Consider the following 21,857-nt stretch of genomic DNA (forward strand, 5'->3'; position numbering starts at 1 on the left):
CGTCCGTGTGTCCGTCCGTTAGCAGCTAATCTCTGGGACCGTTGGCCCGGCCGCTCCGAAACTGTGCACACACACTCCCTGGATGCCAACTCAGAACCTCTGGCATTTTTCAGATTGGCCCGTTATAGCGCCACCAGGAGGCCGATATGTGTAAAACACATTTATTGATACTACTCCTACAGATTTTGTCCAAACATCACACAAATCGGTACACAGTATCTCTATAGTCATGTGATCAACACGGATTTATCCGATTTCCCATATTTCATCCTGATTGCCTAAGATTGGCTTCCAAAGTTTGCAGGATTGTTCCGTTTTGAACAAAATGCCTCAAATCATGAACGCAGCTTGCGATTTCCGTGAAATTTCACACGCACATTTCTATTAGGCCGACGAAGAAATGCCACCCTTTTCACATTGGCCTGTTATAGCGCCACCAGCCGGTCTAATTTTGCAAACATATTTTTGGAACAAAATGCCTCAAATCATGAATGCAGTGTCCGATTGCAGTGAAAAGCCCTTGAACAAATGGCACCCTTTTCACATTGGGTTATTATAGCGCCACCAGGAGGCCACAATAACGTACCTGACCTGGCGGAGACCTGGCACTTTTTCTATTTTTTTAAATGTTTTTGAGCGTCCGACTGATAAGGGCACAAGCTCCAATGATCTAATCGGTTCAGAGTTAGACCATCATTCAGCCCAGGACGCTATTGAGGATAAATGAATCATACTGTATAAAACTAGCTAATGGATGCAGAATAATTATTTCTTTGGTGTAATGGTGTAATGTCACGCTGAACTACTTGAAAGCTATTTATTTCTCCATGTTTAACGTGTAAAGCAGAATTGGGCAAAAAATTTGAAGCAGTTGCTACTATTTGTAACATGACTGCTTGACAGCTACCCTCGCAGAAAAACGTAAATAAAATAACAATAAATGAACCCTTTAACCAACCAACAATATGAAATGTACGAGCCAGGAGACGACCAAGCCTGCTTGGCCTCAAAGTGAATGTATATTGCTTTAAGTGTTTTATTTGAAGTGGTTTCTGACTTGTGACAAAGACTCTTGAAACAGTCTCTTTCTTTTTCCAATCAGCTGTGGCCAACCGGGAATCCAGGATTTATCAGTCCTTTATGCATGCCTAGAACGTGTTACCACAATATTTATTGTATTTAAATATTGATCTGGCATACAGGTGCCTAAACATCCTTATATAATAGTGTGTCTGTCTGTCTAATAAAATGCATATGGTTCTTAAACTCTTCTCTACCATATTGCAGAATTTTAAATACTGCCCAGCCCACCTGTTACCCAGGAACCTCCAGCGTGGGTTGAAGGAGTGGCTACCTTTCTCTCTTTCCTCAGTCTTCTCTCTCTGTCTTATTAACTTTGCCTCTCTCTCTTTCTCTCGCCCTCCCCACACCCCCTCAAACCTCCACTTCCACACGTGTCCTGCGGTCACCCATACCGCACAATACCCAGAGAGAGAGAGAGAGGAAAGGGAATGCGATGACAAGCCTACATCTAACACCTCCTCTTCTCCGCTACCCAGCACCTGTCCTCTCCTCTCTCCTGCCATCCCCTCACCTGCTCCCATGTCATCCTCTCCATCCTCCACCCATCTTTTCCTTGCCTCTCCTTCCGTTCGTCTGATCTGAATCTTCGGAACACTCTCAAGTCCCCCCCCCCACACTCTTTTTTGCTCTCTCTCTCTTTCATCCCCCTTTCTAGTCTCTCTCTCAACTCTCTTCTTCTCTCGGGTATTGATGCAGGATGGGCTGTGGTAATTCCTCTGCCAACACCACTACTGGAGGTAAGTTAAGTGTATGTGTGGTTGTTTGCGTTGTAGCTGTTTGTGTTAATACACCGTTTGTGTTGATGCCCGTCAGTCCCCCAGGGAACGTCGCTGCCGGTGAGACGAGAGAGGAGCAAAGAGAAACACAAGTTTTACCCTGCACAGATCCTCAACAGTGAACTGAAAGAAAGGAGATAATTGTGGTAATACATTTTACCAGCACGCTTGTAAAATGTATTATTAAAATATATAAACTAAATGTCATCATGTTAGACAACTCAATGTATTGTATGGCTCTTGTCTAGATAACTAGTGAAGTTATTTATTTATAGAAGTCCTGGAATTGGCTATAGGCTTCAATTATTATATTATTTAACATTAACGATCTATACCTGGAAGTCTTGGTGTATGTACTTATGTTATTATTTCTATCCTGAGATGAACAAATAAATCAGCGCAACAAAGAGTATTTATATAAACAGTTGAGTCTTGTGTGAGGGGTTCTCTCAGAGGAGTGGAGTCAAGTGGAAAAGACGGGGACAGTGAAAGCGCACAGTCATCTGAAATGACAGGTGTTGTGTTTCAATAGGTTTCCTGCTGCTCAGCTGTTTCCCACCCTGGGAGTCTCTGTGGGTGTGTGTGTGTGTGTGTGTGTGTCTGTGTCAACAGAATACAGTTGTAGTAGTGTATGTTGATATAGATACATGGATAGATAGATGTTGTTTGTGTGAGAAAATAAACAACAGAACAATGTAGTGTGTGGACAAATGGATAGATAGACATTGTGTGTGTGTGTGTGTGTGTGTGTGTGTGTGTGTGTGTGTGTACACATGCTTGCTACATGTGAGGTAAATGTAAATTATCCTTTTAGTTCGCAGAAGAAGTCATGCATTCTTTCACATTATTTGATTTCTGATTTGACTCAAAAAATACTCTTGCTTTGCAATATGGTGCAGGAGTTTTTAGTCACGTGTGTGTGTGTGTGTGTGTGTGTGTGTGTGTGTGTCTCCACAGGTGAAGCTGAAGCTTCAAAAGAAGCGTGAGTAACAATGATTCATTCACTCTAGTATATACTCAAGTAATTAAGTAGTAAGTAAAAAATTACCACGTACATTTTCTTTTTCATATAAATGCTTTGCTGTATTGAAATTTAGAGTGCAGAGAGAAAAAAAAATTGTGCCTAAAAGAAACTTGGATGCCAGGTAAACCTAGCATCTGTCTAAATGCAGTCTAATTTATCTACAGTAAATAACTTGTACCTTTGTGGTTGAGAAAAAACAAATTACTTTGACTGCTTTTCATGCAATATAATCATTTAAAAATCTGTTACTGTACGTATGAATGACGAGCGACACCATGAATCATAAATTTGAGAAACAACAGTTTAATTATTGTTAATCGTCACACAATTAAAATCCAGCCGTTTAAGGAATCGGGTCTGATTTACTGAAAGAATGACAATTCATTTTTACATTCCACTTTACTGTCGATGCACCTTATTGTGCAAAGTGACCGGGGAAAAAAACTCCCTCGCGTAGGCCCTAGATGCCTCACAGGTGACTATTTGTGTCCCTACTACTCACTATATAGTCTTTAGTGTTTAGCTGTCCTGATTAGTCACAGAGCAGCAGAGGAAAAACAACACTTTCCCAGCATACATGACTCAGCTCTGGCTAGACTTTTCTGATAAACAAATTAACTGGACTCGTTGTGACATCACAGTAGTTGCGGTAAAACCCTAATAACCGCTGCCAGTGTTTCGAAAAACAAGGCAAGGGTTTCCAGTTTGACGCCCTCTAGTCCAGGGGTCTTCAACAGGGGGTCTGGGATCCGGAGGAGGTCCTCAGAGTTACTACAGGGGGGCCACCAAATCTTTGTCTGATAGGAGTATTATTTTATTTTTTTACATTAACCACTTGAACCCTAGCATCCCTATTCTGAGGAAGACTTTTGCCAAAAATAGCAGATCTACAAGCTCACAACGCCTCACGCTGATTGGCTATTTTTTGGCAAAGAGGTTTGGTGTAGAAGAGAAAAAAAAGCAGACCAAGTACAGAGTGAAAGGTCAAGTTTACTAAGTATTGACGGTTCAAGTTGCTAAATGTCTGAAAATACACATCAACATGAATCCAATATACACTGATTGATGGTGTTGTCAAACAAGTCTATGAAGCTATCTATGGAGAAGTTTAATCTGCAACACAATTTTATACAAAGAGAGGTTTGGGCCGCTATGCAGCCCTCACATCTAGTAGCCTGGCCCACACATCTAGTAGCCTGGCCCTCACATCTAGTAGCCTGGCCCTCACATCTAGTAGCCTGGCCCTCACATCTAGTAGCCGTCTGTGCAGGCCTACAGCTAATCATGGTCAAACTTAGCATTCACACTATAGGCCCAGGAAGAACCACCAGCCTAACTCTGGTCCATAGCGTTAGAAGGAGTTCTCCTTAACTAAGGCCCGGATTGGCCGTCGGGAGGACCGGGACTATTCCCGGTGGCCTGCCTGGCTCCCAAAAATCAGGTCAGGCCAGCCAGCCACAGCCAGCGCAGCGCTTAAGTGCTGCAGCAAAAACAAAAAACTCTCCTAAGCTCAGGCCAGGCCAGCCACAGTCAATTTCAATTCAATTCAGTCAGTGTTGCTTGCAGCTCAGTGCAGCTGCGGGCCTGCTTGCTAATAATCAAAATATACAAAGTAACTAGTAACTAAAGTTTTCTAATTATTGTGGTGGAGTAAAAGTACAATATTTGTCTCTGAGATGTAGTGGAGCAGAAGTAAAAGTACTGAAAATTGTAAATACTCCAGTAAAGTAAAAAATACCTCAAAATTGTACTTAAGTACAGTACTTGAGTACAAGTACTGTACTTAGTTACTGTACACCACTGATTCTTCTCAACATACTTGTGGATTGGGGTAGTCATCAGGGACATCCCAGGGGAGCTTTAGGAGGCCAGATAAATGATTGATATTATTGATAGGCTATAAGAATTCCATTTTGTACCCTCAGACTTAGACCCTTTTAATAACATGAACACCAGTTGACATGGCTTTTCTTATAGCTGCAACAATAACAACCTTGACATTACTGGTTGTCAAAAAAGCTTTATCCATTGTAGATTTATTTTGCTGTCTGCTGCAGTGCAGTGTAGTTTGTTGTGGTACTGTTTGTCTCCCACTAGTCCAAACCTAAAAGCTACTGTATATTCCAACCTTGGATTATAGGGATCCCATGGTATGATCATTAGAGGCCTAGAGATTGTCTGACTGTTTTCTTTTGTAGTACATTGTGTGTCTTATGTTAATGGAGGGAAGAAGTTCATAATAACAATAACATCAGATGATATTCGCGGGGCCACAACGATTAAAAAAAAACCAGATCTACAAGCTCATAGCACGGCACGAAGTGATGCGCTATGAGCTTGTATATCTGCTATTTTTGAATATTATAAGTTATAAATGAATGGTTAAAGTGGTTAAAATGATTGTGACGCTATTAACTAATGTTGCTGGGGACCCCCTGGAACCCCCCCCAGGACACTTTGAGAACCAATGCTTTAAGTTGTTGACTGTTCCAATTACTGCATGGCAACGAGGAGTCATGACCAATGAACATGCATGTACACATACATACACACACACACACACACACACACACACACACACACAGACACCTGCGCGTAGACATACACACACGCAAACTCACAATACATGTACACAAACACACACGGGCTGGACTTCAAACAGTGCCTAGTTTGACTTGACCTTTACTTTGATGTGACTTTGTTAATTTAGACTGAGTGATCTTTATTTAGCTTCACTGGTCTGTGTGTGTGTGTGTGTGTGTGTGTGTGTGTGTGTGTGTGTTCTTAAGCTTTATTCATTATTTATTATGATCAATAACAGGACATCAGAGGAGGCTCCAGCCGAAGATGATGAGAAAAAAATGTAAGTTTTGAGATTGTGTGTGAGTATACATTTAATTTGTATCTACACTACAGTATTATGTATTTAATTATGAGTCTCATTATAAGAGTGAAATGTAATGTTTCAAGGTAAAAAGATTTGTAGTCTTACAATTAGAAAAGGTTTGAGTTATTTATAATTAGTAATACTTTAAAATAGCAAATCTACAAGCTCACAATGTGTCGCAGTGCGACACATTGTGAGCTTGTAGAGGTAGATCTGCTATTTCCGGTACTTAACCCTTTAAGACCTGGAACGCATCTGTGTCACTTTAGATTTCTTTGGCTATTCAAAAATAGCAGATATACAAGCTCATAGCTCAAGCTCATGAAAACATTTTTCGATTTTTTTCCAATTTTTTTTTTTAAGAATCACCTTAGGCCTTCTTGACACCACAACAATTATAACTCAGGCTTTAAGGATAGTGTTAAAATTGGCATGTATACAATTTCTATCCTTGAATCTGTCTGTCTGTCTGTCTGTCTGTGTGTTCCTCAGAAATTACGGAGGTGTGTATGTAGGTCTGCCCTCAGATCTCAGTAATATGCCTCCTGTTCAGATTGGCTCTACAGTCAGAGGTGAGCCTAAGCACACACTTTTTGCAATGAAAAAAATAAGGGTTTTGTGTCACAGGTTTACAGGTGTAAACCAGGAGGTGGAATTCATTTTTGTTCAAGCAAGAAATGGGGGGGGGGGGGGGGGGGCAGAGAGAGGGAGAGAAAGGACAAAAACAATAAAGAAACATGTCAAAGAAAAAGTAATCTACATAAACACAGCATAAATAGCATACAAAAACAGCAGGTGTGTACCTGAGGTTAGACATGAGGTGCAAAAAGTAGCAGCACAATGGCAGGTCCACATAAGCAAGAACTAGTGAGAAATCCTCATGGTAGATCCACAAACGAAAGTAGTCCGCCTAGGGGAACAAAACCACACGAGGCAGGATGTTTCACCGTTTAAAAGATCAACTTTATTGTCCAAAACGACAACAGTGAAACGGTAAACTTCACTGAGAATTTTATCATTTACATTTTCTATTATTAAAAACACAAATAGAACCATTTCTAAATGACCGCAATCGTTTCTTTCGAAATATATTCCGTAAAAAAAGTTACTTATCCACACTTATTGGACAACATGTTGATTACGATATACGAGTAATTTATTGCCGGATATGTAACTACTTAAGCCCTAAATACTGTACTTTGTCCTATGATGAATAGCAGATCTACAAGCTCACAATGCATCGCATAGCGATGCGTTGTGAGCTGCTGTAGATCTGCTATTTTTGAAAATGTTTAACTGTTTTTGAAAGAGCTGGCGTGACGGGGGGGAATCCAGTTACTGAACAAACACTCACCAGCAATGATTACTATCAATATACAGATCCTTTTAACAAAATCACTACAGCAAAATACAATAAATCTAGATTATTATATATACCAGGGGGTGTGCTCCTGAGAACACTGGCTATATGCTCTATGTAGATGAAGCCAGATATTAGAGTGTAATGAGTATGTGCATGTGGGGGCTGCATGCTTCCTTTTACGCATTTTGCGTGCGTGTGTGTTTGTGTGAGATCCGCAGGGCTTGATAATTGATAATGCCACCCTCTGCAGGGACTCACTTTGGTGGTAGGCACCCTAGGGATCCATGCCAGTAAAGTCAGATCTTAAAGGGAAAGGGTGTCATTTGGGGTCTCAGGGGATGCCAATTGCCACCCCCTAGTGTTCACATGTAACCTCAAATTCTGTTCTTTTATGCATATTTTCCCCAACTCTGAACTTGCTGATTAATCTGATTTCAGATCAACGCTGAGTGCTGCACATAGATAGATATGTGTTTTCTTATCTGCAACCATACATTTATAAACCACTTTCAACCTGGCATCTCTATTTTGGGAATGTCATTATTATAGGTGAACCTTTTTTAAACATTTACTCTTTCCCCTCCACAAATAGCGAAAATAGTGGATCTACATGCTGACTTTGTAGATCCACTATTGGAAATGGGGCTTAAAGGACGACTTCACCCATTTTCATCTTATCTTCATATAATAAGTCATCACTAATGCTCATGATAATATGTCTGTGTCTCAGAGGAGGGCTGTGGACAGTTCAGAAACCTGCCTACCAGTGACATCATTGATGGGGAATCCAAGCTAATAGAAGCTGTAGGCTATCTATTCCTGGAAAGTTAGCATGCTATAATGGAAGCCATTGTTCTCACGTTAATACAAATCTAAATTAAAACATTTTAATCTTGTTTGAAAAGAAAATCTGCCAAATGATGATGTCACTGGTAGGCGGTTTTCTGAAGTGTCCACAGCCCTCCTAGGAGACACAGACTAAAAAAAAAATGGACCATTTTATCATGACTATTAGTGAGGACCAAATATATGAAGATAGGTTGAAAATGGGTGAAGTCGTCCTTTAAGTGTTATTTTTGCCACCCCCAAATTCTTCTGAAATGACACTTCTGGGGCATACCGCTCAAGAACTGAATCCACTGGTATTGTCCTCTGCCCATCATGGGCAATACAGTGAAAATATGGGTCGCGGCCTGAAACATTTGGGAACCCTTGGTCTAGAAAAGTTATATTAGAGTCTGAGTGATTACCAGCACTCGCAGAAATGTCCTTCAGGTGCTTTTATTAAATTGGCATCGGTAGTACAAAGTACTTGTTTCAGAACAAAGCCTTCTTTTGTATTATACAATAACACATTGTATAGACAAATGCTTTGTGCTGAATCTTGTAATTATTTTTGTTTGCTACCAGTGCCAGTCTAAAAGTACCTGAAGGACATTTCTGGGAGTACTAGAATCACTCTGACCATTCAGACGGTGCACCTCTGCATATGAAGAGAAGGGAGTCTGGAGAGTTGGTGAATATGTTCTTAGGGTTTTCTCTGAACTGAACTGTCTGTAGCTTTAGGAAAAAAACACATCAAAGTACAGAAATTACATAATAATGTAACATGATGTATCTACTTGTGTTGTGTATTAGGGGTTTCACCCACTAGTCGACCACTATAACCACTAGACACTGTGGCAGTAGTCAAACTAGTCGAGGATTTGTTTAAATTATTATTATTTTCATTATTATTATTAATATTTTCTTTATAAATCAGGGCAGTATAAGTAAAGGATATGAGCATCTGTGGGCCCTGACACAATTGTTCTCTTAATACATCCATGGGTAATTGTTGATAAACAAATCATAGTTGTCATATTTGATTTTGTGCCTTCAGTTTGGGGCGCTCAAGTAGAAGACTGACTCCTTAAATGGCCCTGCAGGCTGCACATACATCCAGGTTTGTCCCTTCTGCATTATTTAAACTTTTACTGGTTACTGAGACGTTTTTGATGAGAAATGTGAAGTGTTATTGGATGAAACAATTATGATGTATAGTATCTCCACAACTAGTTGACTACTTTGTGCTAGTAGTCGATGGCTATTAAAATTCAGTAGTTGTGAATGCCCTAGGGCCTAGTGTGTATGTATTGTAAACATTATGATTGTGGAAATACTACCTTTCTCATCTCTCCCTCTCTCCTCAGATGCTAAGTGACACCCTGGTAAAACATGCACTTTGTTGGACTCTGAGGTAGCCTACACAAACACAGTATATCAAGCAGAACACTGGTATTTTAATAATAATAATGTTTGTTGTCCCCAAAGGGATATTTGTCTTCACAAGTCTGTTCAAAAACAACAACAGAAAAACAACACATCTAGACCTCACAGCTAGAAGGTCCTGGGTTCGATTCCCGCAGGGGACGCTGTGGGCGCTGGGGGCGTGTTCTCTCCTCCGCGTCATCAGTGCCCATACCCTAGGTGGGGTTGGCGAAAGGGCCTACTCTGTGTGGAGTTTGCATGTTCTCCCCGTGTTAGGTACCCTCACAAAAACATGCAGTAATCCTGGTCACTATACTGCCTCCCCCTGGCCAGCCGGGGCGCCTGATGGAGGTGAAAGGAACTGGTTGGAATAACGTGTTCCTTCCACGCGCTACGTCCAACCTGGGAACCTCCCCCCTGTCAGGTGATAAGAAGGTCAGTTGGCTCTCATGCATTGAAGGAGGCATGAGCTCGGCCCTGGCCTCCCTAGGTTGGCAGAGGGAAGGTAGTGCCCAGGATTACATAGACAATTGGCACTGGGTGTAAAAAATGGGGTTACAAAATCGTGGGATAAAAATTTAAGTAAAAAAAAAAGAAACACAACCATATAGCACAAAACAACATACCAAGACGAAACATGAGGTCCCCACTGTACACATGGTCTTATTGTTCATATCAGAAACAGTGGGTGTGGTCCGGGTCGCTGGTCTAGAGGTCTAGAGGTCAGCTGACAGCCCCATTAAAGGCAGTTTCACCTGAACCAGCTCTATAGTCTTCGATAAATAGGGGAGGAGCCTACACTCCTCGCAGGCGATTAGCAATCAGTTGAAGTGACCTTAAATACTTGCTCTGAAAGCGTCAGCTTTTAAGCGGCGGCCAGCAACCGAAGGCCAGGCGACCAAAGGCGACAGGCGACTTTGTCAAAGTCCGACTTAGTCAATTTACGGCCTTCCACATTGAGTGCTTCTTCTCTTCATAAGCAGCAACAGTGTTTAGTGATATATAGTAGTGTGATAGTAGTAGTATTTATAGTAGTGTGTATATGTTTAGTGATCTACGATGTGTTTTCTTCCTATTCCTGTCCTCTCCTCTTCCTGGTGGTCGCAAAAACACTGGGTTACACCCAGATGTCGCGATACAACTAATCTAATATATCCCACTCTTTCCACTCACGTCGAGCAAGTGGTAACGGGAGGGCTTTGGAATTGCCACTCGGCTGTGGTGGAAGGCAAATCTGCTTTCATCTCAGCCTACGCATCCTTGCTCTCCCTTAACTTCCTTGCTCTGACTGAGACCTGGATCAGACCAGAAAACACTGCTACGCCCGCGGCTCTGTCAGATGTGTACTCTTTCTCTCACACTCCCAGAGCCGTGCGGACAGGTGGTGGGGCTGGTCTGCTAATTTCCAGAAAATGGAAATACTCTCCTGTTTCACTGTCACAATTCTCTCCTACCTCATTTGAATTTCATGTGGTCACTGTCTCTCATCCAGTCAAGCTCACCATTGCAGTTGTTTATCGCCCACCGGGCCCTGCTGGTGGCTTCCTGGAGGAGCTGGACAATCTAGTCTCCCACTTCCCTGTCGATGGCTCTGGATTCATCCTTCTGGGTGACTTCAACCTCCCGACTGAGAAGCAGCTAGACCCACTACTTTCGTTTCTCGCCGCCTTTGACCTAGTTATTTGCCCATCTCCTCCTACCCATGAGGCGGGCAACCAACTGGACCTGATTTTCACCAGAGGCTGCTCTATTGCTAACCTGTCTGTCACTCCTCTTTCCAGTGAAAAGGGTAAGAAACTATCTGATCACTACTTCATGTCCTACTCTCTCTCTCTCTCCTCTCCCCCCTCACAGCCCCTCCCTACCCACATGATTGCCTCACGTCACAATCTTCGCTCACTTTCCTCCACTGTTCTTTCCTCCTCTGTTCTCTCTGCTCTCCCTGCCCCTGAATCCTTTGCTCTTCTATCCCCTGATACCGCCACAGATCTTCTTTTCTCTACTCTATCCTCTTCTCTCGACCATCTCTGTCCCCTCACCACCAGGCCTGCACGCCAAACTCCACCTGCCCCCTGGTTGTCGGACTCAGTGCGGACTGAGAGACGGAGCCTGAGAGCGGCTGAGCGCAAATGGAGAAATGGCAACCTCCTGGAGGACCTTCTCACCTTCCAATCTCTCATTTCTACTTTTTCCTCCTCTCTATCCGCTGCTAAAGCTGCTTTTTTCTGCACTAAAATTCAGGCTTCTGCTTCTAACCCTAAAAAACTCTTTGAAACTTTCTCCTCTCTCCTGCAACCACCACCCCCTCCTCCCTCCTCGTCCCTCCTCCCCGACGATTTCGCCAACTTCTTTGACAAGAAGGTGAACGATATCCGATCCTCCTTCCCTCCTCCCCCGGCTGGTGCCCTGCGCACTACCCACACCCGTCTGCCTGCCACCCCCCCCTCTCTACCCTCATCTACTCCTCTCCTCCCCCCCATCCCCTCTCTATCCCACTTCTCTCCCCTCTCCCCTAACGAGGTCCTTCTCCTTATTACCTCTAGTCGCCCCACCTCATGCTCTCTGGACCCGGTCCCATCCACTCTGTTGCAGTCTATTGCACCTGAACTTCTTCCCTTCTTAACCCACCTTATTAACACCTCTCTGACATCTGGCTACTTTCCCTCTACTTTCAAGACTGCCAGAGTCACCCCCCTCCTGAAGAAACCGACACTTGACCCCTCTGAGATCAAGAACTACAGACCGGTTTCCCTTCTATCCTTCCTATCTAAAACTCTCGAACGTGCTGTCTTTAAACAACTGTCCTCCTATCTCCACCAGAACGACCTCCTGGACTCCAACCAGTCTGGGTTCAAAGTGGGTCACTCGACAGAGACTGCCCTCCTGGCAGTGACGGAGTCGCTCCATGCCGCTAGAGCGAACTCTCTCTCCTCCGTTCTGATACTCCTGGACCTGTCTGCAGCGTTCGACACGGTGAACCATCAGATCCTCCTCTCCACCCTCGAGGGGATGGATGTCTCAGGCTCTGCACTCTCCCTGTTTGCATCCTACCTGACGGGTCGCTCCTACCAGGTGATGCTGAGAGGGTCTGTGTCAGAACCACACAGGCTCACAACTGGGGTTCCCCAAGGCTCGGTTCTGGGTCCTCTTCTTTTCTCTCTCTACACTACATCTCTGGGTGCTGTCATCCACTCCCATGGCTTTTCCTACCACTGCTATGCCGATGACACCCAGCTAATCCTCTCATTCCCCCCCTCTGATACCCAGGTGGAGACACGCATTGCTGCTTGTCTGGCTGACATCTCGGAGTGGATGTCGACAAACCACCTGAAGCTCAACCTGGACAAGACCGAGCTGATGTTCCTCCCGGGGAAGGGCTGTCCACACCGAGACATGGCCATCACCATTGATAATGCTGTGGTGACCTCAACTCGGACTGCGAAGAATCTGGGTGTGACCCTGGACGATCAACTGACGTTCTCGGCAAACATCGCATCAGTGACGAGGTCCTGCAGATTCCTGCTCTACAACATCAGGAGGATTCGCCCCTTCCTCACGGAGAAGGCAGCCCAGGTGCTCATCCAGGCTCTCGTCATCTCCCGCCTGGACTACTGCAACTCCCTCCTTGCTGGGGCTCCGGCATCTGCCATCAAACCCCTGGAGCTTGTTCAGAAAGCTGCGGCTCGTCTGGTGTTCAACCGCCCCAAGTTCTCCCACACAACCATCCTTCTCCGCTCTCTACACTGGCTCCCCGTAGCGGCTCGCATCCAGTTCAAAACCCTGGTGCTAGCCTATAGGGCAGTGAAAGGAACAGCTCCTTCCTACCTCCGGGCTATGGTCGATGCCTACACCCCTGCCCGACCACTTCGGTCTGCCACCTCGGGGCGACTGATTGCCTCGTCACTCAAGGGTCCTTCTGGCCGATCCACACGGTCACGACTCTTTTCTGTTCTGGCCCCACAGTGGTGGAATGAACTTCCCACTGATGTTAGGACAGCAGAGTCACTGCCCATATTTCGCCGCAGGCTGAAAACTCACCTCTTCAGGAAACACTACCCTTCCTCTCTGCCTGACCTACTTGTTGTTAACTAGTTGTACGAACGCTTGTTTTCTATTGCTGTATTGTTTATTGGATTATTGGATTGTTTATTGGATCTTGTTTAGTCGATTCACTTATTTGTTTTAGCTCATGCTCATTTGATTTAGCTATTTTGTCTCATCTGTTTAAGGAAATAGGTAGCTGATATATTGCACTTTTACCGTAGCGCTAGGTATACTCTTGGTTGCTTGTTTTTGCAGATAATGCACTAAAGACTTCTGGTGATTAGTAGTTTTCGTTCCCTACCTATGTTGAATACACTTATTGTAAGTCGCTTTGGATAAAAGCGTCTGCTAAATGACTGTAATGTAAAAATGTAATGTCATGGCACCTATGTTCCAAAGTAGCCTGACAGCGCATCGCGGGTTCGAGTCAAAAGCCCCCATAAATATCAAAAAAAATTAAAAAGGAAAGAAAGTGTGGGTGTCTGAAGTCCGATGATCTTGGAAGCAATACTTATAATACTGAAAAGTTTGTTTCTGTTAGGCATGGACAGTATAGTGAAAAAACATGCGGAACAATACAACAGAACAGGTTGAATAATGCTTTTGCACAGTAATAACAGAAGATGAGGGGCAACAGATAATCATCTTAACTTGCGGATTACATGAAGTCTTTGCTGAAAAGGTTGATGGATAGATTTCATGTGTTGATCAAACCTAAGTCTATTGTCCAAAGTGAAACTGTCAACCTGTTTTACTGTTTTACCATGAATGAGGAGTGGGTTATGTTCAGTGTGGGTTTTTTCAATGACCATGTTTTCAGTGATCTACATAAATAGATCCAAATGCACCATTTTTTTTAATGGCAGCAGTGCATTGGAAGAATACTCTAAAATAGTATTAAAATGCATTTTGGTCTGTGTAAAACATTATCTATTTTAAACTTAATCTAATTATCTAATGGTTTTGGTTACCACCTGACAGCGACAATATTCAAACCATTATTTTTGTTTATGTGAAATGGATTTTGGCATTTGCATTTTATATAAGTGACTTACTCTTCCTCTCCATTTCCTTGACTCATTAGAACTTGCCAGTCTTCAGAGGGAGAGACAGAGAGTGGGTCCTGTGTACAGCGTTGGCTTAAAACGACGGACGTCGTCGGCAGAGAGTGGGCCCTGTACAGCATTTATCCATGTCAGCAGCTTGTCACTGATAACCAGTGATGCACAGTTACCAAGTACCTTTACTCAAGTACTGTACATGTTAAGTACATGTTTTGTGTTTCTGTACGCATTTGTATTTTTGGGTACGTAAGACTGTCACTCCACATCATTTTAAAGACAAATATTGTGCTTTTTGAGTGCACTACATTCCTAGGAGAGACTAGCCGATCAAGACAAGCTATTGTCGCCGAATGTTCTGCCCAGAATAGGGTCGCTAATGTTCAAGTGGTTAAACTGAATATCCACACATTACTACAACATTATTACTGTTACTTCTACATTACTATGATGTTGCTGCTACATTACTGCTATTACTGTTACTTTTATGTTGCAACTATATTTACTACTACAACTGCTACATTGCTGCAATGTTACTGCTACATTATTACTATTACTACTGCATTGCTACAATGTTACTACTGCATTATTGCTGTTACTTCCACAATACTGCTACTACATGACTACTATATCACTGCTACATTATTACTGTTACTACTGCATTACATTTACATGTTGGGTTTATCATGACTTACAACAAGATTGTAATCATAGAATGAGCCTTAATAGACTGTCAACTGCATTGGCAACACTACACACAACTCAATCGGAGCGCAAGCCAGAAGAGTGAGCTTGGACTTCTTCGTCTTCTTTCGGCTAATTCACATTATTACTTAACCAAACATGGGTAAATTATAAGAATCAACAATCAAGGTTTATTTGTCACTTGCTCATACAGCTACAAGAAGTGAAATGGTAGGAAAAGAAAATACAGGCAAGTTTATCTGATCCAGGGCTGTTTTGAAGCAAAATGACCCTGTTGTCATGAACTTAAAATCGTTGACGTTGAGATTTAAATCACAGAAATTCCAGGAAACTGAGCCCTTTCTCTTTCAGCAAGATATCTGTCAGTTGTCAGGAAATTGCAACCTAATTAATGTAGGTATAGGAGCTGAAAACAGAACATCTCTTGGGAACAAGCTGTCATTACACACAGCACAGTTTATGTTAATTCATCTTAATCTCTTTTCCACTACAAAGGATAACCTAGAACCCGAAACGTTCCAGAACCCGTGAAGTTCTTTGATGTTTTTTTGTTTATGTTTCCATTATAACTAGAACCACCCCTGCCTGAAGGGCTAGGTACAGCGTCCAATTTTTTTTTTAGTACAAGTTATCATTTCTGGGTTCCCAGAACTCAGGGTTAGTACCACCTCCTGAGCAGGGCCCAATTTAGGTTCTGAGAACCCTATCTGAAACAGAGCGTTATGGAGACACACCCAGAACCTGTGTGTGAAATATGTTTCACTTATCAATGCCACGGTCAGACCAGTGTATCTGTGGTTTTTATATACCGGTAGTTCAATTTACTGTATGCAACCCTTGTTATATCTGTGCATGTGTGCGTGCAGTATGTGCATGCTTGCATTCTTCTCTCTTCTCCTCTCCTCAACCTGTATTCTATTTCAACGTGGTTTAAGTAAAGTCGTCAACTTGTATCAAATGTTAACATGCTGTGAAATAAATGCATGTTTAGTGCAGATAAACCAACACCCAGAGACAACATAAAACATAATACAATCCACAATGCCACAACAACTCAACATTGCTTTCTGCCATGTGCACAAAGACAAACATTCACTGTGTGATTAGAATCTGCTAATCTGCGTTTCAGCACTTCGGCCTTCCTCAGCACTGAAGACGTGCCCGAAACGTGTTATGGATCATGGGAGCATTTTTGTCATTAGTCATGTTTTCAAACTCTCCTTGGGTGATTGTAATCTGTGGGAAGTATGTGGACAGTGTGGGCCGCGTACGTTCTATTTAAAAAAGAGACTGATAAGGCACCACCTAAGTCCTAGGTGGAAGTACTCGACCTCAGTACAGTAAGATTACAGATACTCCTTGTCAAATTTACTCCACTACAAGTAAAAGTAGCTCAGTCACAATGTTACTCAAGTAAGAGTAAAAACGTAATTGCTTTTAAATATACTTAAGTATTCAAAAGTACATGCTTTGAAAAATACTTAAAGTACAGTACATGTAAAAGTTAAAGTAAATATTACATTTTTATATCAATGAATTGCTGTAATGTTTTCACAATGAATTTATGGGACCTAACTCTTGTTTCAGAGAAGTACTGTAACTCTCTGAAACCACCTGCACTGATGTGCACCAGAACTAAATACTTTTACTCCTATACACCCATACAAGATGTAACAAAGAGGCGAGCGGAGGGGGAAGCCAGAAACACTCTAGCGTGAGAGCAGAAGTGTGGCCAATTGCATTTTAGGCAAGAGAAAAAAACTGCCAACCTAAAAGTACTCAGTACTTTACAGCCTTCCTAGAAATGTAAAAGTAACATATTTATCTTGGAAATGTACTCAAGAGTAATAAGTATTAAATCCCCCTCCGCCTGCCGCTTTGTTACATCTTGTACAACCATATTGTGGTGTGACTGTGCCCTAAAAGTGTTTGTCTCCAGAAAAGACATATAGGCCTACTTTCCACTTTAAAAAAAGTATTCTAAGGGCACGGTCACAGCACACTTTATCCTACCTATGAGGGTGGATACTGCTAATGCATTTCAATGGGAATGGAGCAGTTTGCTGCCATTTGCAGATTTCTGCAAAAAAACGCTCCATTCCCATTGAAATGCATCGGCAGAATCCACCCTCATAGGTAGAATAAAAGTGCGGTGTGACCGTGCCCTATTCGCGCAGTCACACCCAACTGGAATTTGACCTATGAGGGCGGATTCTGACGATGCATTTCTGAGAAGGGAGCACTTTCCTGTCATTTAGAATTAAACTTCGGTGTGATCACACCCTAAGTATTCTATGCTGCAAGAGGAAGTAGTCTACCATATCTCATTTCCGCATCAGCATGTCCTCTCTCTCTCTCTCTCTCTCTCTCTCTCTCTCTCTCTCTCTCTCTCATAAAAAACACCATTGCTGGGTTGGACTGAATTCATTCACCTACGTTGAGCGGAGGGCTATCAAGCTGATACGGACATAAAATTGGTAGGTTATGTGAAAACATTATATATTCATAGGTTTAAATATTCTCAGCTGATCCCTATGTTAACCTCTATATTAATGCTGTTAACTTTTGCATATGCTGTGTACTTAAGAACATTATTATTGTAGTTGTGAGCCTCAGTAGTGACTTTTTGTTCCTCTTGAAAAAAAATTGTTTGTTCTCAAGTTCATTTTGTGTTTTTGGTGTGTGTTGCATGGTAGCCTATGTGGTCAGAAGAGGCTAACTTTAAAAAAGGAATGAAATGAAAAATAAGTTTTCCCACACTTTAAGAGCATAACCAGGGATGTAGGTGGTGGGGGGAGGCACGTTTGGACCCTGTGGGCCACGGACTCTACCAGTATTGGGTCGTGTACGTTCTATTTAAAAAAAAAGAGAGTAATCAGGCAGGCACTAGGACCACGTAGCCGGTGAAATTCTGTAGCCCAGCATAGTGAGTAGAACGGCAGAGCGGCCCCCTCCCTCTCAGTGTTGCTATGTCAGCTTATTAAGTAACTTTGTGCTTGTTTTTCTGTAAAGTCACTGGTAAATTATTGGAAGTTTGCTGGTTGCGATTTTTTCTGGCTTGTTCCTAAAATGAAGTTGCTTATTTTGGGCTTACTGTCTAATGTTGTTTAAACCAGTGGTTCTCTCAAACCTTTTCATGTCAAGGACCCCCGGATTAATATGTATTTGTCCACGACCCCCCATCTAAAAGTATTTTGTGTCGTTAAAATGTTTAAAGGTTCTATGACATTCATTTTTTTTTTCATTTTTTTGGGGGTTTTATGACCTCAATTACACCCAAAAAATCTGAACTTTGAACATTCAGTGGATTTTCTGTGGTCTGGGGTTTTCTGAATAATTAGGCTGAAAAGTAATCTGAGCTTGGCCCTTCGGCAGTGAGGTCACAGCCGATTAATCCCGCCCACTCTCCTCCTCGCCCCTCCCCTCCCCTCCCCTATCCTTTCCTTTGGAGGGGCGGAGCAGAGGCGATGATTGACAGGCAAAATCCCTCACCAGCGACACCCGCAGGCAAAGATTTATTGTTTCATTGCAGTTGAAAAGGCTTTAGAAATGTGAGAGAAAAACACCTGCCATGGATCAATGGAGTGGATTTTTTGTTAAAACTTTCTATACACGTTTGAAGGACCATGACAAAGACTTTTAATGTGTGGTAAAACTGAACGTCATGAAACCTTTAAAAAAATATTCAAATCTTTGTTCAAGATTTATTCATTTTTTAATAACAGATCTACAAGCTCACAACGTGTCGCACCGCAAAGCGCTGTGAGCTTGTAGATCGGCTATTTTCAAATAACCGATGCTCATGTGGCCTAGCCCAGCCAGCACGCCCACGTGGGTCCCATATGGTTTCAAGGTGGGCTAAACCATATGGGCCCCATGTCGGCAATGTCAGCGGGATCCACTTGGGTCCAACTAGGATGCCCATGTGGGCTATAAGTCGGTTCTACCTGGGCCCTAGGTTGGCCCCAACTTGACAATTTATGTGAGGCTGACGTGGCCCCATATGGTTTCAAGGTGGGCTAAACCATATGGGCCTCAAGTGGGCAATGTCAGCGGGATCCACTTGGGTCCCACTTGGGCTTGCCCGTGTGGGCTATACGTGGGTTCTACCTGGGCCTTAGGTGGGCCCCAACTAGGCAATTTTATGTGGGACCGAAGTGGTTCCTAACTGGGATGCCCATGTGGGCTTTACGTGGGTTCTACCTGGGCCTTAGGTGGGCCCCAACTAGGCAATTTTATGTGGGACCGAAGTGGGTCCTGACTGGGATGCCCATGTGGGCATTAAGTGTGTGCACTGGTTCCTTTGAAAAGATGCAAAATTGTAGAAAATATATCTTTTGACAAAGTTTATTAAAAACAATATGACAACAAAATAATGAAAATACCGTGAAAATAATAATAATAATAAAAATAGAAATTAAGATAATGTACAAATCACAGGTATTTTTTTTTTAAAGAAGCCCTGAAGAATAGTGTATGAGAGGTGCATCAAACTCGTCCATTGGTAACTCAGAAGACCCCCTAGGGGTCCCAGACCCCCTGTATTAAGGCATCCCTGGCTTATTTGCCAGGGATCCTTTTAATGGTTACCAGTTAAACCGATAACGGTTAAACCGTTTAATTTAATTATGTTATGTATCCACCATTACAAAAATGACGTTGCTATTTTAATATGGAATAAAACGAGAATATTCATAACAGAATTAATTTTATAATAAGCCACATGCAGTTGAATGCAGTCTACCTGTGGCCCCTCCCCCTCCCTCCTTCAGCAACTTCCCTCTTCTTGTCACGTGCGAGGCAGGGAGGTGTAGGACCCAAGCGCAAGATGAGAGGCAGAGGCAGCGTAGCTTAAAGTGTTTATTTACACCAAACAAAGGGAGTAGGCAGTAATCACAGTCCAGGTACAAGCAAGGTCAATACACAGCTAGGCAGTCAGAATAAGGAGGGAGTAGGGCAAGAACTAAACTGGGCAAGCTAAGTGGACTAGATACAAGGAAACAAAGAGGCACAAACTAACAAGGACTCACACGACCATATACAACGAACCAACAGGGAACTGAAGCAAACACAGGACTTAAATAGACAGGGGATTAACAGGACGCAGGTGAACACAACAGACAATCAACACAGGATAGGCTAACAGGCAACGAGCACAGGTGACTAGGTTTACAACAATCACAGGGAGGTGAGACAAGACAGGAAACAGTAAACAAGGCAGACAGGAAACACTACTACAAAACAAGAGTATGGAAAACCAAGGCAAAGGCAACAGAGTTACAATACAAGAGTGCCGAACATAATGAACGGCCTAAACAGGCCTAAAGAATAGCCCTTAGGAGTCCGACACCATATAAGGGCATACAAGGTCCAAATAATAAGGTCACCGTCCACGGCCCGAGGAGCGGACCGTGACACTTCTATACCAATCTCCTGTTTATTAGGCCTGTAGTTAGTTAAGTGATATGTTTTGGTTAAAACGAAAAGGGTTTTATTCAAAGGTTAAAGCACTATAGTTAATACTGTTAGTAATCTAACCTACCAACCAATGTCTTATTACGATATTAAAGTCATGTTTTGATTTGCAACAAGTTAATCTGAATACAGCCACAATGTGTTTTAACTGACAAGCTGGTTATAAAGTAATTAATGTAATATTGATTTTAACTGATTTATTTATGTTATGATTTGCTATTTTAACAATGTCCAATGTCCAAATTGCCCGAATACTTTCAGGCTAAATCTCTGCTTTCTAGCTATGATAATAAATTGCATTTTTGTAGATAATATAATATTATTTGGACATATTTGGATACAATGGCATTGGCATCACATAAAGGCCTGTAAGATACATTTGACCTTTAATATTTCAGGGGCATTACTGAAATATTTTGGAGCAACATCTGCACATGGATCATCCATGTGTTGGTGGTCAAATGATGACAGGGGGCAGCTATAGTATTACTTACAGTATCCTATAGCTTGTTTCTTGTTAGAGAGTTTGCTGTTAATTCACTCGTCCATCGTGTGTGTGTGTGTGTGTGTGTGTGTGTGTGTGTGTGTGTGTGTGTGTGTGTGTGTGTGTGTGTGTGTGTGTGTGTGTGTGTGTGTGTGTGTGTGTGTGTGTGTGCGCGTGTGCGCGTGTGTGTGTGTCGTGTGTGTGTGTCGCGCGCGCGCGTGCGCGTGTGTGTGTGTGTGTGTGTGTGTGTGTGTGTGTGTGTGTGTGTGTGTGTGTGTGGTGGGGAGGTGGGGTTTGGGTTTGTGGGTTTCACTTCCACATGCTTGTGGCATGAATCTGTAGCTTGTACTGTAGCTGATATGAAATGACAATGCAGCATGCACTACTTCCTCTTGAAGATGACATTTAGAATACTTTTCTTTTTTCTTTTTTTTAAGTGGAAAGTACCTCTTTTCTGGAGACAAACACTTCTACTTCTTATTTGTTGAAACAGATGAGAAAATACAGTGGAAAATACAGTGTTTTTATATTAGAAAACTATATTGGCCAATATCTACTATTTCCAGTATACTTAACGTATAAATTATAAACTGACTGACGTGTGTGTGCGTGTGTGTGCATGCGTGTCTGTGGTTGCACATGCACATGGGGGGGGGGGCACCAGAATCCTAGAGCCTGAGATAAAGTCGCTTGCCTGCCTGCTTC

General features: G+C 42.6%; 1 protein-coding gene and 1 long non-coding RNA gene across 2 annotated transcripts in view; both read left to right on the forward strand.

Moving 5' to 3' along the window:
* Nucleotides 1–1,717: 1,717 nt before the first annotated feature.
* LOC308079518 lies at nt 1,718–16,741 on the forward strand. The gene is made up of 7 exons (XR_013932615.1): nt 1,718–1,820; nt 2,817–2,841; nt 5,705–5,746; nt 6,263–6,342; nt 9,016–9,078; nt 9,326–9,372; nt 14,512–16,741. It is a non-coding gene; the product is annotated as an uncharacterized lncRNA (long non-coding RNA).
* A 711-nt stretch (nt 16,742–17,452) lies between these two features.
* The window catches only part of LOC308079424 (uncharacterized protein), a 28,005-nt gene continuing 23,600 nt past the window's right edge, over nt 17,453–21,857 (forward strand). The window contains exon 1 of the mRNA XM_080420900.1: nt 17,453–17,670. The gene's annotated coding sequence lies outside the window, so the exon portion shown is untranslated. The remainder of the gene's footprint in view (nt 17,671–21,857) is intronic.

Source organism: Gymnoscopelus braueri, assembly GCF_963280865.1.
Source record: "Gymnoscopelus braueri genome assembly, chromosome: 23".
NCBI lineage: Eukaryota > Metazoa > Chordata > Actinopteri > Myctophiformes > Myctophidae > Gymnoscopelus > Gymnoscopelus braueri.